The sequence below is a fragment of the Aulonocara stuartgranti genome (genome assembly GCF_965226115.1).
Source record: "Aulonocara stuartgranti genome assembly, chromosome: 9".
NCBI classification, from domain to species: domain Eukaryota; kingdom Metazoa; phylum Chordata; class Actinopteri; order Cichliformes; family Cichlidae; genus Aulonocara; species Aulonocara stuartgranti.
In genome coordinates this window covers 7,716,323-7,734,818 of record NC_138960.1, presented here as the reverse complement: position 1 = coordinate 7,734,818, position 18,496 = coordinate 7,716,323, and the positions used below count along the sequence as shown (strand labels likewise).

Genomic DNA, 18,496 nt, shown 5'->3' with positions numbered 1-18,496 from the left:
TGGTTACATCATTGGTCCCTCTCTTAGCTAATCCTTGTTTTATTTCCAAGGTTTGTTTTCCCGTTTGTGTTTTTAGTTCCCTTCTTTATTCCTTTTCTGTCCTTGATACTGTCTTGATTGAGTTCACTTGTGTCTGATTGGCCCTTTAACTGTTATGTGTAATAAGTGTGTTTTTCCTCAGTCTTTGTCAGTGCAATAGACCTCATTCACTAATATGTGCATAGAAATGATGTTATTTTGCATAAAAAAATAAGTGCGTATGCGAATTTACTGTCAGATTCATGAAATGCAAATGCATTAGTGAATCAGCATAATTCTAAACCAACAGGATAGTGCAATCAGCATTTTCGTGTCTCCAATTAACTGTATGAGCAAACAGATTTACCTCAAGGTGAAGGAAAGAAAGTGGCAGTGATGTTGTAAGAGAGAAGCCTGTTAAGGCAAGACAGCAGGAGAAAGACCAACTGAAGAAATTTAGACAATAGTGTCCTAGGAGGAAGCCACAAAAGGAACAGCTTTCCAAAGCTTCCAAATAAAAAGCAAAGCTCGGGCTCAGAGTCTGAGGAGGACAAGAAGGTCCAAGGTGGACAAGGGAGTAGGGGTGGGTTTTGATAATCGATTTATCGATTAAAATCGTTTCTAGCTCGGATAACGTGATATCGATTCATTAAAATCCTGAATCGATTTTTTAATATAAATTTATTTTGCCCGAAATGCCAGAATCTCAGGTGAAACCTCACAAAATGTCAACAACCACCAAACAGCTAAAACAGTGAATGAGAGCAGGAACACAATACTTCAACGCACAAGACTGCTGTTGTTTACAGCGCTGTCGGCCGCTGTTTTTTCCTTTTACTTACTTCCGAAAAGAAAACCTAATTTCTGCTGTTCAATGGGCTACTGAACAAATTGAAACGGTAATGTTCATATGTTGATTAATGGTTTTCTTTCGTTTTTGATCTACTGCAGAATATTTTTATAAGATCCCAGGCCAGGAAAATCACCATCATCTTTTTCTGTGTTTTATCTTCAGCTACTTTGACACAAAGGCCTCTGCTGTGATGCTCACACCTTTGATAAAGTCTTGCAAGTGTCAGCTTCCTTTTTATAGATACAAAAATGTGTAAATGTACTGATCTTAATTATAACATTTCTGACTGTCTGAGGCAAAATTTCCCAGATACAAATCGAATTGAATCGAATTGTGGATCGAATTGATTCGGGACCTTGTGAATCAGAATCAAATCGATTCTAGAAATCAGTGACGATACCCAGCCCTACAAGGGACACCTGATCTGTCAACCAAATAAGAGAAAGTTACTAAAAAACATCCATATTCTGGGATATTCTGGACATCTGTGATAGTACGTGAGGACATTAAACAAGGTTGAAAGTCAGTTTTAATGAAAGATAAGATTCTTGTTGCACATGGTCTGAGGCAGTTTTAAATCAGTTTGTTGAATATGAACAAATTAAGGTGTGAAAATAACAATGAACTGCAGATTAAACTCAGATTTGTGCATATCGACTGAATGAGACCCACTGTGCTTTGTATAATTCCTGCTGTTGCTTCCTAATTAGATTCCTAATGTCTGATGTTTATAGTTTTAGGCCTCTGATTGCTTGGTCAAAGTATAACATTTCCTGTTGACCACCCAACTGCCAGTTTATTTTGTACCTGCATATTAGTTCTTTCTATGAACTTCCTCAGAGATGTCTGATAGGTACCAGCGGTTATTCTGTTCAAAAATGCAACTAAAATTGTGTTGAGCTGTGCTGGTGTATGCTGCTTTTCTGCTTTTCCTCATTCGACACACAAACCTTGTATTAGTGAAACCACATTTTGGGCTTTACTGGGAAGTCATGCACAAGTAAGAAGGAAAACTACCCAGTTCAAGACCCCTGAGAATGCTAAATAAACAAATAAAATCAGTTTCCAACTAAAGCTGGTATCAGCTGGCACACACCAAAGAGAAAAAACAACCTTAAAACTTTACTTTGGATCCAACATATTCAAACCATCTAACCACATATTTCTCCAAGTGCAAATGGGATTTGCTATCACTGCAAACCTCTGACACATGTTGAATGTTTCTAGATAAAGTTTTTTCTTGGAAATAACCTCCTTTGGCTGAAAAAGTCCAGATAATGGAATAGTGGAGGAGTACCTGGCCGTTATCTTTACTATAAATGCAAAGCTGAAAGAAGTTGCCTGGGTGGTGAACATGGCAGAACCTCACTGTATCGAGCTGAAACTTTTGTTTTAAAAATGAAAACCTAAAAAACCATTGACAGCCTCAGAGAGGCGGTGGACTGCTGAGTGCCACCAGTGATGATCCCTAGTTCTGTGGATGATGGCCAGGCTAGATGTTCTAATACCTCGTTACGCAACGAGCCATTCACTTCACCCATTCACACTCCCGTCTGTTCAAATCACATAGATGAACTAAAGCATTTTCTAAGCGTTATTAGGCTTCCCCAGCTTTAAAAGAACTGTTAGGGATGAAAGAGGATGTGTGTGAATCAATGGTGAAAGTCAAAAGCTTAATGATGTGGCAAAGGGCCTGCTTGGTGTCTGCACCCGGAATTTCCCACGTTTTATTGTGCAGAACAAGAGTGCACTACACAGAGTACACACTGCTGTCACAGATGTTATTGACAAGAAAAGAGCAAACTGATGAGTGACCTTTAACATGCAAGCAAATTTACCAAAGTGTGCACAATACACTTGGTGATGCATACACACAGTTACTCAAAAGCACTTTCACAGTTGCTTAGACACTGCTTAGTGTTTACTGATGTTGCTCTGCAGTCTAAATGCCAGCAGCTCTGTTGAAGCTTTGAAAACTCAGCCCTATCTAAGGTCTGGGAAAATGAAAAACGTGCAGTTTTCTAACTAAGATTCTGATTAGATATAAAACTTTGGAGTGTCGTGTATCAAGCGAAGATACATGCAATAATGGGTTACAGGCAGCTGTAGCCAATCGCTGTGTACTAGGCCTCAACTACACTAAATGGAGTCACTGAACTGCTTTTCAAAACTGTGTTTGATGTTAGTGCCTAATGACTCTTTATTAGTGTAATAATTTGATAAATATTATGACTTGTAGTGATGTTGTTACTGATGAATGTTACTTAGTCCTAATTGGCACCAATAGATGTCCTAATGTTTGTTTTAGTACACTTTACTGATAATAACTTCTACTAGGGGTGGGAGAAAAAATCGATACTGTGTAGTATCGTGATATTTTGTTTGCTAATAATGTATCGATACAGGGACAGCAGAAATCGATATTTTGTTACAAAAAAAGTTTTTATGGACTGGAACATGCTCTGACTTCAGAGCATGTTGATCCTTTTTCTGAGCAAGAATCCTGACATTCCTTCACTGTCCAAATGTGTTTAACTTTTTTTTTGGCAGCAATAAACATGACAGTTTACTTATTTTAATTTAAGACATGTTTTATTTTAATTAAGTTTAAAACTTTTTTATTTAATGTAAAATTATATTTTGTTTTAATTTACTTTCAAATTCTTCAGTTTCTGAATGGGCTGCATAGTTTTCATAAATTGCATAGTTCAGAATAGCTATAATTGTACCAGATGGTTGCATTCAGTTAAGTTGGACTAGACTGTAATACAAACCGTTCAGTTTGTCAACAATAAAACTGACTGAAATGAGAGACTGAGTGTGAGACTTTGATATGAGATAAAATGAATATTGATAAAGTTTACCTTTATGTACAGAATCTGAATTTCACAAAATATTTTAAAAAATTGCAATAATATCGTATCGTGCGTTAAGTATTGTGATAATATCGTATTGTGGGATGTATGGTGATTCCCACCTCTAACTTCTACCATCTGGTCCAAATAAGGTAAGATCAGGTTAGAGCAGGGCGATATGACCAAAAATATTTATCACGATATACATTTGAAAATTTGCAATAACGATATAACTGACGATATAATTGACACTAGACAAAATACTTTATAACTCCTCAACTTTATTGGTGCAAAAAAAAAAACATCAATGTATTTTCACTTAAACAAGCAGCTTTTTTATGTGCATTAAAGTTATATAAAAAATTTGCAGTGCAAATGCAAATTCCTTGCTGACAGTTTAACCAAAAGGCATTTCCTGTGGAAATTGGCTGACATATCCTCAGCATAACCATGTATATATCCACAAAACTTAAAAAGCGGTTATACACACACAATACAGTAATATTATGTTGAAGCACAGTATGTATCACTCCGTGAGCCGCCTGCCTACAATAGCCGTAATGCTCTGACAATCCATCAAGCTGTGCGGGTTCGTAGCTTAGCAAAGTTGTACTAAAACATGTGACAGATTTTCCAGCGCCGTGTACCACATAAAATCGTTTCGAGGTCAGTAAACACGATCAGAATTCATACATAAGGCACACGGGATTATAAGGGGCACTGTCGATTTTCAGAAATATCAAAGGATCGATTTTAAGTGCGCCGTATTTTCCAAAAAAACACTGTAATAACGACGCCCTGCTAGCATGCACTACCAAAAATAGTGCTTTGTTGTGTATCTGATGGACGAAAGCTAAACCAGTTCCACACCACTGAAGTTGCAGCATTTTTACAAACCAATTCTGGTTCATCCGTTTCATTTAACGATCCGCTTTCGCTCTCCTCATTCTGCGTCGCCGCCATGTGTGTATGTAAACAAAGGCACTGTGCGTGTGCGTTTTACCCATGTTCTATCGCAATATTTCATTTTCCTATCATTGCCAAACATTACACCGGTATGATATAGCCCAGCCCTAGATCTGGTTCCAAAAAACCAGCAGCGATAATACTAAGCTGCTGTGAGTCTCTTAACCAGGAGGTGATGTCATAGTAGTTCCTGTCATTTTTTATATCGACTCTATGGTCTACACACCTCTCCTCTATCAGTAGCTACTGCTTTCTGTTCCCTTAATACAGTTTTCAGCACCATTAGGAACTTGTATGAACTTCTCCAGTTAAGGACATAAAGAAAGGAAATAAACAAAAGTGGTGTAAGTAACAACATACTGAAATATCACAGGTCATAGCATTTTTTCACACTGCAGTTTGGTCTTTTGAAGTCGAAGCATAGTCAGCTGGATGTGGTTACAACGTTCACACATTCGAGTGCTGTTAGCGTCAGAACCTAGCCCTCGCTGAAACCACTGAAAGTGTAGTCAAAACCAGTAAAACTAAAACAATCCTTTCCAGCATCTGTCTCACAGGTTTCTCATGTGATGGGGTGTCTACTGAAATACATTAAAGGTACTAATGAAGGAGGACACATGTCTAGGTTGTTGTGAAAAGATTTCTTTAATACTTAAGATGGATATCAATAAGATTTTAACTGATAGCAGTGCCATTACTGATTTTGCCTATAGGTCAGAGAAAGGGACGTCAATTGGATTAAACAAAATACGCTTAAAATGAACAGTTCATCTGTTTAACTAATCAGATAAAGACAATTTTTGTCACTTTTTAACAATTTTAGAGACAAAGTTTTAGGTGATTTGTATCTCAGTTTAAAAACGCGAACTTTCATCTGTTTAAACATTTTGGAAGCTTAACTTACAAAGTTCCCTTCTCTGCCAGCATCTGGAGGTCATCAAGAGAAAGGAAGGACGATTTTTTTCATTCTTGATCAAATACCAACTCTATAGTCCAGTCTATTCATAGAGATCAAGTTACAGCTTCATATTTATTTGTCAACACCAAAAAATTGCATTACTAAATGAAGTTTAAGGGAAAATCTTTTCCTCCACACTGGCCTTGACCTTTGGGACGACAGATTAATAAGTGACCAAAACATCTCCAGTAAATTCTTTTGTTCTCCTTTAACAGCTACTTCACATAAACCTAACTGAGAACTAAAGCAGTTTTTCTTATATGCATATCATAGTCTTGTCTTGTCAACTGCTTCTGAGAATCTTGGGTTGAGGTGTATTGTTGGTAAATGTATCCCTGGCAGATTCCCTTATGATGTTTTGGAGATTTAACACCGCTGTCCTCCTGTATTAAAAAAGAAAGAAAGAAAGAAAGAAGCAAGCTGTTCTACAGTGGCTCACTGGCACACAATACTCCTCTGTTCACTGGATGCCAAATGGTCCAGTCATCACCCCTCATGCCACCCCAACCCCTCTTTCACTGTCTCTCAGGATTTTTCTCTGTCTTTCCCTGTGACAGAAGCTGCTGCTGATGGTCAGTCAGATTAGCTGAAGAGTCAACTCGAAAACAGACAAATAAAGAGCTGCTTTGTGTCCGTCTGGTGCCAACGACCCCGGAAATAAGAGAGGAAACTGAGTGGACAGAGAAAGAGCCATTATAATGACCAACTGTTAAAGGTTGGGTTTGCAGGGAAAACCAGCAGTACCTGGGTCAGTACGATGTCCAATTATATGCTTTTATTTTAATGTGTATTTCATGTTGTCGCAGAGGTTCTCAAATAATGGATCAAGCACAGTGAATCTTGAAACTATAGAAAAACTAGAGATTTTTCACTTGTTCCACTGGCAGATTTTTTCACTTGCCTCTGACAAAGGACACTAAACTCCAGTAGGCAGTCACTGGGTGGTGGGAATTATTAAAGACTGTAATTAATAAGAAAATATGTGAGGGGGGAATTTTAGCTGACTGCTAGCATGAAAAAAAAACCCTTCAAAATGGAGGCAAACTTTTCTGTATGCATTCAGATAGAAAACTAATACTAACAATGCCAAGCATCCCTCCTTAAAGAAACCTAGCCTACTTCAAAAGAGCATGCAATCTGATTGGGAGGTCACAAATCTACTCACTACCTTAATACCACTGTGCTGCTATACAAGCACTTCTGAATAGAAAGCTGAAATACAGAAACAAGTTAAGGAGATCTCAAGTGATGTAGTATAATATCAATCAAAACTCTCTGAACAAGTTTCATTATCATAAAGCAAGCATGTGACCCAAACCCTATCCCCACACTGCACATCTATTCAAACTCTATTCAAATCTAAATAGACTAACAGCTGCATTATGGTGCCGCCAGAGAGAGTCAACTGCACCAACACACGGTGCTCCATGAACACCATACGCCTGCTGTTATCAACTGACAATCCAAAGCAAACTATAAATATCATACTTTGATTTCACCAGAGCAAAAAAAAAAAGAAAATACAGTCGAAGGTTACTCAGCAATTAGTGGTGAGCTAAGTTAGCGGTGCTTTGATATGAGGGTTCTGTGTCACAGGCGGCAGGGAGTGCTTACAGCTGTTTACATTTTAGGATGGTTCCCAAAAAACCCCCAAAAAACCAACCTCATTTCAGCTGGTGGAAATGTTAGGCTGAGGCAGTCATTCCTGCTGGTTTGAATCATGTATGCAATGTGAAGGCAGTTTAGGTTCAATGTGGCAAAACCTGTTTAGATAACAGCAGCATGAAACAACAATGTATTAGTATTAGAAAACAAAGGGACATTTGACAAAGGGACATGGGTCAAATTTACCAAACAACACTGCAGAAAACAACAGAAGCATACAATGTCACAAGAAACATGCTGTACATGCAGGAAGCTACAGTTCATAACAGCCCAGAACAGTCATTAAAACACTGTAGCAGTCACAGCTGTAGTCACATAAGCTCAGTGCGAAATAATTTAGTTTTTCCAAGTCCTACTGTGGTGCGTATAACATGTAGGTTTTCCTATTGACTATTCACTTGTGTAATCCTTATATTGAGAAAGAATTAGGGTTATTTTCTCTCCAGGTCTCACCAAACCTTCTCTCACAAAAAAGACTAACAGAGCTCAGAGCGTAGCACACTGCCCTGCTGGTTTAAATAGTTTATAATCCCTTTGTCCCTTTGTCTGCCATCATTTAGACTGAATAGCCTTTATCATGTGGGTCATCAAAGAGTGAAGATTGCATAGTTAATAGTCCTATTAGACTCTTGTGAAGGGTTTATTCACAGTCGAATTGCCCTAATTGTGTTCAATGAGCAACAAGGGAGTAGACACACACAGAGTGGGGCTCGTGGGCTAAAAATGAATGAATGAATGAATGCCTGTCCGATACAGGCACACACAAACACACACAGAAGCCTGAGAACATGCTTTCCAGCTCAGAGACAAAAACATGCATTCACACACACACACACACACACACACACACACACACACACACACACACACACACACACCTCCAAAGATTTACATGTAGTGGCGTGTAGTTGAGATTGCTACCCCTGCAGCCAGAAGTAGGTGGCAGGAGACAACAGCAACAAGTGTGGAGAACTACAGCTCACACTACTTGAGACACCCCACACACAAAAGAGGGGGGATGTACCCGTGAAAAACAGCATTGCTTTCTGGAAAGGGTCCCTGCCAACTGACAGAAAACAGGCAACAGGAGAAAAAGAAGAGAAAAAAACCTCTTAGCCTAATCAGCACCATTCTGGAGGTCTGTGCAAGATGCCACCCACAGTCACAGAGAGCATACCCAAGTACTAAGTCCCCTGCCACTCATCACATCAATGATAACAATGCAGCAAGGTCAAGAAGGTGAAGACATCTTGAGTGACATCAGTAAATGAAACATGCTTTACTTAAATGCACCGATCCACTACAGAATGAATAGCTTTAGATCTAGCAGGCCAATAGCAGCCCACATCAATGGATACCCTAACTCATTCCCTTCTTCAAGTCAATTGGTGAAGCACATACAGGTCATGCAATTGAAACTGTTATTTTAGCCTTTCCACAACGGCTGCAAGTCTGCAAACTTCTTTGCAACCCATCTCACCTCGTGCTGTTTAATATAAATGATCAGCGGCTAAGAAAACAAGAGCAGTTGTAGTGGAACTCAGATTCCTTGCCAGAAAGCCCAAGGTAGCAGAAAAAAGGAAATACATTAACATTAAGTTCACTTAATCTCTTTATTTTGTGTCCTTGCTCTACAGGACCCTTCACCATGTAAAAAAAAGAAGGCAATGTTTTAGGAAAAGAAGTCATGTTCGCTTGTGTTATCTGTTTTATCTGATGCTCTCACAGCAGCAAGCAAGGAAGACTGTGCTGACATCAGTGTGTTATGTGCGTGTTGCATCATAAATGGTGTTACATTACCCTTACATTAATTAAATCAAATGCTCAAGTTACTGTCAAGTTGCTGTTAGAGGTAAAGGCGAGCAAGGAAATCATGGGTCACAGGACAAATGTTTGGTAACTAAGGGCTCCAAACACTCTAAATATCATGGCCATTAATACAGCAGTGATGAACGTCACTGACAGTTAACGAAGATCTTGTCATGCTGATGGAGTAAACTTGAAGCCTTCAGGTCAAATAGCAAAAACAAAAGTCTTCCTATTCAGATCCACAAAAGTAATTAAGTTCACATTTAAAGAGAGTTACATAAACTGCATTATTTAACTAAACCACCAACAAGCGCACAGTTTAGGCTGTTTTAGTTCTATTTGCCCCGAGCGCACTGAATAATTCATGGCGCTGCCATAAGCGGAACAGGCATAGTAACACTAAGCAGGGGCCACGCATGGAAAACTCTCATCAATAAAACACTGTTTGACAAATAAGCCTGACATCAGTTAAGGGTACCCTCTTCTGCCTCTAGCCCTCACTGACTGCACACAAGTTCTTACAGACATGCATCATGTCTTTACATGACTGTGCGACATTGTCTTTGAACTAATTATAAAAGAAAACCATGCATATAGAGTTTACTGTACATATTCCTGTTAGCGCAAAGGCTTTAAATGTAAATCAAATTAGGTTAGAGATGTAGCTGAACACGTGCATGTCTTAATTGCCTATGACCTAAATGAGAAGAAAACAGCATCCCACAACAAGATATCACTTTCCTACTAATCATGTTTAGACCTTTACACAGTAGCACATGGCTTGACATTCTCCCTTAGGGTTTAGGGTCTAACTTATTTTCACTAAGTGCTGTCATTCATTCAGTCACTCTGTTTTCTCCATCAAAAAATGGGCCGCAGTGAGTAAGGAGGGCTGCATGCCTGCACAGTGAGCGCAGCGTTTCATGTACACAGGCTGGAATGTGACGCAGTTGACCGTCGGTGTCTGATAGCTGGCATCTGCTAGGTGGGCTCATTCCACCGCAGCACAGCAGAGGCTTAGGTGGTACTGAGAGAAACTCTACACCTCTGCAAGGCAGGCAGGGGCATGAGAACACAGCATCACTAATGCTCATCAACCATGACCCCTGCCAGGGACCCTGACGAGCACATCAGTTTAATGTATCCATCTGGGATTGGCAGAGCGGCAGAAGGCTCACAAGTCCACTGCAAACTCAGAGATTACAGAAAGATGGTCACTATAGACAGACAGTAGGACTGATGGATAAATAGATGGATGGATGAATGGTGTAATGAAAGAATGGCTGGGGTGGGTAGATGAATGAATGAATGAATGAATGAATGGAGAGACTGATGTGTCATTGGATAGCCTGTTCTCAGTATGCATGCTGCTTGGATCATTACAACAACAGCAGTGATGAAGTAAGAACAGACTGAGTCAGAGAGGATCACTTCCACTGATGTCAGAATTAGGGCTGCTCAATTAATCGAATTTTAATCACGATTACGATCTGGAATTTCAACGATCATTAAAAATGACTGAGCCGATTATTGGCCCCTCCCTCATTTATCCGCGACACCTTAAAGGCCGGTCTGTGAAAATATTGTCGGGCATAAACCGTCCGTGGCGCAAAAAAGGTTGGAGACCGCTGATTAAGAGGACCCGAGGGAAGCTCGGAAAGCTAAGCAGAAGTTATTTGGAGAGTGACTGCCGCTGGTTGAAAAGAGAGTTTAAAAAAAAAAAACTTCAGTGGTGTTGCACACTATTTTATATTATTTTTTTAAAGTCATTGTTAACCCTTTAAAGCCGGTCAAAGCAGCACGCTCCGTGTTGTGTAACTATTTTTAAATCCCTGTAGAACCTGAACCGTGTAAGCTAGCGCAATAATTTGTTTTGCATATGAAACCGGAGGAGTTGTACTTACATCTGATGCCATCAGCTTGTCCTCGGTCACGGTTTCCTTCCACATATAGCTTTGCAAAAATTGCATAAAAAGCGCTTGCAGGAACAAAAACATAATATTCCAGAAACACGCTTTGCCGATCCATCAGCTGTTCGTAACACTTCCCAAGACTTTGTGGACTGGTGCCAGCTGAACTACCTCCAGATCAACGCCAGTAAAACCAAGGAACTGGTGGTAGACTTCCGCAGGCACAAGCATTCTCCACTGCAACCACTGAACATCCAAGGTATGGACATTGAGGCTGTGGACAGCTACAGGTACCTTGGTGTTCATCTGAACAACAGACTGGACTGGACTCATAACTCAGACGCCCTCTACAGGAAAGGGCAGAGCAGGCTGTACCTGCTGCGGAGACTCAGGTCGTTTGGAGTGGAGGGCCCACTCCTGAAGAAATTCTATGACTCTGTTGTGGCTTCTGCTATCTTTTATGGTGTGGTCTGCTGGGGCGGCAGCATCTCTGCTGGGGACAGGAAGAGACTGAACAGGGTGATCCGAAGGGCCAGCTCTGTTCTAGGATGCCCTCTGGACCCAGTGGAGGTGGTGAGTGACAGGAGAACGGCGGCTAAGCTGTCATCCCTGATGGACAACATCTCCCACCCCATGCAGCAGACTGTGACAGCACTGAGCAGCTCCTTCAGTGGGAGACTGCGGCACCCACGGTGTGGGACGGAGAGATTTCGCAGGTCTTTCCTCCCCACTGCTGTCAGACTCCACAACAAAGACTTTAACTGAACAAACACACACATCCATACATATGCAATAATACTAAGTGCAATAATCTTTTCTGTCATCGTTGTATTTTACTCAGTTGTATATAGTATTTGTATTTGTATTCTATTTTTATCTTATTGTATATTTATTTTATTTTATTCTACTGTATATAGTATTTTATTTTATTCTATTCTGTACAGTTGTGTACTGTATTTATTCTTATTGTATTCTAATTTTTGCCTCATAACTTTTGCACTGTCCACTTCCTGCTGTGACAAAACAAATTTCCCACGTGTGGGACTAATAAAGGTTATCTTATCTTATCTTATCTTCCCACAGTGAAATGATGCACATGCTGTTTTCTTTGCAAATTTGCATCATAGGATTGTTTTTTGTTTTTCCTGCAGTATATAAAAACTGTATCTCCAAAATAAAACTATGAAGACACTCAAAATAAATTTCCTGTTGTTGTAAACTATTTTTTGCAACTTTATTGTATTTAAAGTTTTGAGGGATAAGCCTCTTAAATTTCTCCAAGTAGAAATATATGTAAACAAAACAAAAGCGATTTTCAATTTTTTTTGTAGTTTATTGCACTTTTTTGCAATTTATGTAATTACTATGGACTTAATGCATACATATTATTAAAATATGGGCTATAACAGTTGTATTGATGTATAGCAACTTGAAATGCTCCCACAAATGGCACTACAGCATGTAAAAAAAAAAATATAAGCTCTGGTGGACTTGGTTCTATAGTAGGTCTTAAAGGGTTAAATAAATATCGTCAAATAATCGTGATCTCAATTTCAGTGAAAATAATCGTGATTATCATTTTTGCCATAATCGAGCAGCCCTAGTCAGAATTGTTGATCTAGTTCTGGGAAACTAGCTTTAACAATCTCATCACTTCTCAGCTGTCAATTTCACAACATGGGTTGCAACATGTGCGATCATGGAAAATGTGCTATATAAGACCCTTGACAAATCTACATGCGAGGTGTAAAAATATTTTGATCAATCTGGCTTCAGACTGTATAAATGGATTAAGCTAGTGAAACAGCATACTTGTATTCATATTTCATATGATGCCAAGTTTAGCAAATGGCCAGCTGTAAAGTAGGCAGTGCTCGAAGACCTGAGCGAAGAGAACACAGCGCTTGATGAAGAGGAAGTACTGCTGAAACACAATGACTTTTAAAAGAGTCCACAATAACACCATGTCTTTCTCATGATTCTGTGGATTTTTTAGTCTTGTGCTTCACTTCAGTGCCAGAGGAGCTGCACACTGTACTCCAAACATTCACAATTAGCAGACACCTGCCTACTGCTTGAATTAGACTTAATTTATTACCTTTCATATTAAATATAAGCAATTCTTGGAGGTGTTTAAGAAGAAAACATTTGTGAAACACTTATTTAATAAACTTATTTTCCCAGCGTTTCTCTTCCAAGTCAAATGCTTACAGCTGTGCTTAGACTGGTGTATGAGCACAGCTGCTCAGACTTCCTTCTCCCGTGACACCAGGCTTCTGCTCGGGGGATGCTGAGATGTTTCCAAGCCAGCTGAGAGACAAAGTATATCCCGACTCTGCCCAAGGGTCTTTTTCCTCTTTGGCCATGTCTGAAACACCTCACACGCTGACCTTGTGATTCTATCTCAGATGGGAAGCTTGTCAGCCTTGCCTTCGCAAATGGCGCCGTACGACAAGGGTGATGCAGCATCCACTGGTGCGAGCTAGATTTTGGTGTCATTTTAGCCTGTCGTGCACCTCTCAGTTTTTGTAAGCAGATGTAGGTTCTGCGGCTGCTTTTACCAACATTTTATTGCTCCACGAGTACAGAAGCTTGTGGATTCACAGATTATACAGAGGACGATATTGCAATAGTTTGAAAAAAATGAGACTTCTGCTTCCAGTTTTAACTTATTCTCATTGTACAGCAGCGCTGATGTGAAGGTTTTGTCTGAGTAGTGACACCTAGTGTTCATGAAAATACTGCAGAAAGTAACCACGCCCTCAGTGCTGGTAGAACTGCTATAGAAATGTGGCGACACGCGCCTAACAACACAGCCTAACAACAGGTATAACAGGTCTATAAGTGTGTGTCCAGGCAGGCACAAGTGTCTTTCAGTTGCTACCATTAGCTCATGGGCAAAGATAAAGCTCAGAAATTAAACAGACCAATCAAATTGACAGTTTTGCCTCTAGGCTCAGCTCTCTCCTCATAAAATCTGAATAGATGATGCAGATGCTTCACCAATCCATCTGTCCACTCTTTCCCCCACTTGTGAACAAGATTCCGGGATACTTAAAAACCTGCAGCATTAACAACAGGCCCAGTACCCCATTCTCCTGAAGCATCTCCCACAGGACACCCAAGAGAGTCATAGATACATGACAGACATAGAGTGGTCAGGCAAACTCCAATGAACTGTCTTCACACAAGGCAATTTCCCATGACTCTGAGAGCTGATAGTAATCCAAACTAATGCTTGGATTAAGAGTCTTAAACCACTGTATCCCACCCACCCTTAAGCCCCAAGAAAATAGCCTCCCTGCTGACAAGCAGTTCCGAACCAAATCTCAGCTTTGTCTCCGGCCGTGGGCACAGCACTGAGCTGCTGATAGGTTTCTCATCAACATAGACCAGGCTGGTGTAGGGACAGGAAGCGTTTGTCTCTGTCAGCAGGTTGCCAGGGTGAATTCTGGGAGTTAAGCCTTCTATGCATAGCATTCTCAGTTCCCACATCTCCCTCCCCCAGCTCAGTGACCATCCACGCCAGGAACAAAACCCTGAGAATGCGAGCTATGCAGAGCTGCAGCTCGGAGACACCTGTTCAGGCAACCACCACGGGTCAAACTCTCCTACACGGAGCCTCGTCTGAGTCACAGCATTTGACCCCACCCTAACCTCCGCTGCTCCCATATACACACTCCAGAGAACTATGTGCACAAAAAACAAAAGAAAATCATCTGGCAGCAGGGATTTGCACAGTCAATTTCCAGGATGCAAACATTTGTACCTTGACCCCTTCAATCATCACTAAGAGTCCCTGAACCCACTAACCATGACAAACCTGATTTAATGAAACCCTCTGTCATGATGCCCGACTGCTGACCTCACAAACAAGCTTGAGTAATGAACTTGACTAAAATACTTACAAAGTCTCCTGAGAGACTTTTCCTGCCCATTTGGAATGCAGACTAAAGGCCTCTTACCCTTTTCTAGACAAGATTTGAAGAAAAAAAAAAGTTGGGTTATTCCTAGTGAGCGCACAATAGGTGGCCAAAAAACTGTAGAATAAACCACACAGAGGAATGTCAGCTCTTCAGAACGTCCCCTCAGTGGCAGTGAACCATGAGGAAAAGAAGGTCATCCTCTTACTGTCTTTTTTTCCCCTTTTCACTCTCAGCCAAAGCACCACAAATGTGGTAGAAGGATACGAACAAAATCACTACTGAGTGATGGGACACAGTTCAGGCACTTTACCTGCCAGCAAGCAGTGAGAGGTTTATTTGAAATTAAGTCACCTAGACATTGATTTAAATTTGGAAAACCCTTGAATTCAATGGGATTTTTGCCAGTGAAGTCCAGCTTTGTTTTTAATGAACTGTTTCCTCCAAACATCACTGCACTTCCTCTTTTACATGAGAGCCACATTTGGAGTCAGTGGTTATGCAGAATTTAACTTTCAAGGGACTCAGAGGAATAAGAGGAATTGAAAACAACAGCTTAATTCGGCAAATTATACTGGTGTCTTGGGTCCCTTTGACTTTTGGCCACTTCAAGAATCCCATTATAGGAAGATACTTTCACTTCTGGACTATCAGGCACTCTTAAGTAAAGATGCACAAAGGGTGTGAGCTATAATTATATGAAGGCATAGCAATAAGGATTATGAAGGAATTGCGTGAGACAAAACACACATACACCTGCTCGATCATGATTATGCACATTCAAAATATGCAAAACCAGTGGCTGAACTGGGAGGCGGTGGCAGCTGGCCAAGTGCTGAGTCTCCCGGTGTGGCAGCCCAGTCAGAGGCTTGGCGATGTCAGCCAGTGTCAAGCTCCGTGTCACCATACTTGACTTCGCAGGGCACAAGGGCTCTGTATTCCCTCTGTCCACACTACAAGGCGTGGATAGAGGGAGAAGGAGCTTTACGTTGTAGGTGTGTGTGCTTGTGGAAAGGTTGTCTTTATGCTTGGTTTGTGTGTATTTTACCAGGCTGGACTACCTGTGTCGTGTCATTAGGTTGTACGTGTAGCCGTGCATGTTGCTATCACTAATAACAACTTATCACTGTCATTTCGAAACATTGTTGTGGGCCCTGCAACGCAGCTGCGTTCACTTCCCCGCGGAAACCCAAGAAAAGCCGTCAGGTGAAATTTTATTTACTAAAAAGGCGATATTAGGAATGAATTTCACATTTCACTGCGCATATGATATCGACAGAAGGGGACGAGGTTAACATTTCCTTCGAATTAATCAATTTTACCGTGTAAAATTTGGCACAAGTCCCAGATGGTTACTTTTATATTTTGTAGGTTGGTAACAACTGAAGTTCGCTGTTAGGTTAGCGCATACAAAGCAACGCTATTACACTGTTACACGGCTAGTCTCGCTACCTATAGCCTTACGCTTTTCCCCCATGGAACCACTGCAATATTCACGGCAGCTTTTATTTTAAATGCAAATATATTCGTTTGTTTTCATTGTTCTGACAGCTGTGAGGATAAATAACGTGCTGGTTCTACTCACTCGGAGTTCGGAGTTGAATGGCCACGGTGTAGCTACTCCACTGGTTCTTTCGAGGGCAAAACTTTTCACTGGTTTTGTTTCCCACTTTTAAAACCGTCTGTTCTTTCCTTTGTAGACCCTTAACTCATCCCCGCTCTCTGCGGTGTGTGCTGAGCTTTCAAAACGTTACGCCTCGGCAGACGGTGCCACTCTCCAAGAATCCTAAAGTGCTCTGTCAAGGGGCTGACTTGGAAGCGGTTTGTATATTTAGACACAGCGTTAGCGGGAGGGCGTGCAACAACACAGAGCTGCTCTGAGATCTGTGCCGCGCGGAGCTTTCACCACCCAGGCAACCCCATCCGCTCGTTCATTGGTCAGTGCTTTATCGAGGTGTGTCCAGAGATTCAGTCTACATTTTAATTGGCTTGTTTTCGTTGTCCGTCATCCGCAAACGCCTTGTAAACTTGCCTTTCCGTAGTAAGCAAGGAGGCACAATTACAATTAAAAATCAGGTCGCTGAGGAAATATGTTTATGGACACATTGATGGGAAATTTACAGAAGTGCATCCAAGGCAAAGGTTATGTGTGCCAGTTTAATCATAACGAGTGAAGTATTTCATTTATCGACAAGTATCATAGTAGGACTTTTTTGTTTTGTTTTTTCTATTTAAAAAAAAAGCTGAAAAAAACGGAACTAGAAAATCAAAACCCATAAGAATCTAGTGTTCAGGTGAGTTTTTGTACCTTTCCTACTAGAGCCATAAAAGTGGTGTGATATCTCCCCCTATCGGTCATATTAAGATAGAAAGCAACAAGTTGCCCAATGAAGGGCCAGAAGTGATTTGATTTAATTCTGCTTTATTCCTAAAACAAATAAACACATACGTAAATAAATATATTAATTAATTAATGTCATTTTAATATAGCTCGGAGACATCATACACATGGTCACACGCAACACTGGACGTGTGTGAAAAAGTTCCTGAAATATGCTAACAATAGAAACACCCCCTGTTTGTGGCCTCTTGTCCCCACATTAATTTGCACTGTGAGCCAAAATGCTTAACTGCAGCTTCTTTTGTCCTCGGGCTTGGGATATGATGTGGGCTGCATTGTCTGGGAACAATGGACTCCTGCAGCCCCCTTGTGACAGCTACTCACTCTGAAACTTTAATACAACCTGGTCAAACTCTGTGTTAGGAAATGGCTTCACGTAGTACGCGTTTATTATAGTCCATAACGATTCCTTTGGGGATTTATATATTTATGTTTGGATTTGTCTTTTTTTATCATTACTATATCCCTTTCATAAATTTTTGACAGACAGATTTTTTAAAAAGTCGACTGAAAGTAGAATAGTACAGTAATTAAAAAAAATGGCCCCTGTTTCATTTGTTAATCTGACAAAGGAAAGTCAGTCATTCAAAATCTTCCCAGTCGTTTGTGGTATACCATAAACCGTGTTTTAGGTAGTGCAGTTTTATTGATTGCTGACGCTTAGATGAATATCACCTGCGATGTCAAAGTACAACCACTAGATGTCAGGAGAGAACAAGTCACTGGCAGTCTCAGATCTGTCAACATGATATTTATTCACAATCGTTTATTCAGTATGGAGGACCACAAGAGCCACGTGCATTAAATCAAAATTCTGGGTAGAAAATAGTAATTTCTCCGATGCAGCAACACAGATTCACGTTTTTGCAAGTTTTGAGGGGACTCCAGTCGCTTTGTGGCCCGGATGTTGCCATAAAAAGGGGGTGTGTGTAGTTGCAGCGGTTGCAGCTAGGTTGCCAGGTCTGTAAAAAAATTGTAGTTAATGTATATATATATATATACTCGTTATTTTTCCAAATACTTATCAGTGACGTCATAGTGCTGGCACGCGAGGTGATTTTAATGCGCCGTTAAATAATTTATGTGTAAGTTTTACATATCCACATTCGGTAATGTTAAAGTAAAATTAACAGTATTA

The 18,496-nt window shown here is 40.4% G+C and overlaps 1 protein-coding gene across 4 annotated transcripts in view; it reads right to left on the bottom strand.

The window, feature by feature from the left end:
- The window catches only part of mpp7a (MAGUK p55 scaffold protein 7a), a 67,073-nt gene extending 50,196 nt beyond the window's left edge, over positions 1–16,877 (bottom strand). For 2 of the 4 annotated variants that reach the window (XM_082545475.1, XM_082545476.1), the window contains exon 1: positions 16,543–16,877. The gene's annotated coding sequence lies outside the window, so the exon portion shown is untranslated. The remainder of the gene's footprint in view (positions 1–16,542) is intronic. The other 2 variants (XM_082545477.1, XM_082545479.1) reach the window with 1 other exon arrangement.
- Positions 16,878–18,496: the final 1,619 nt, after the last annotated feature.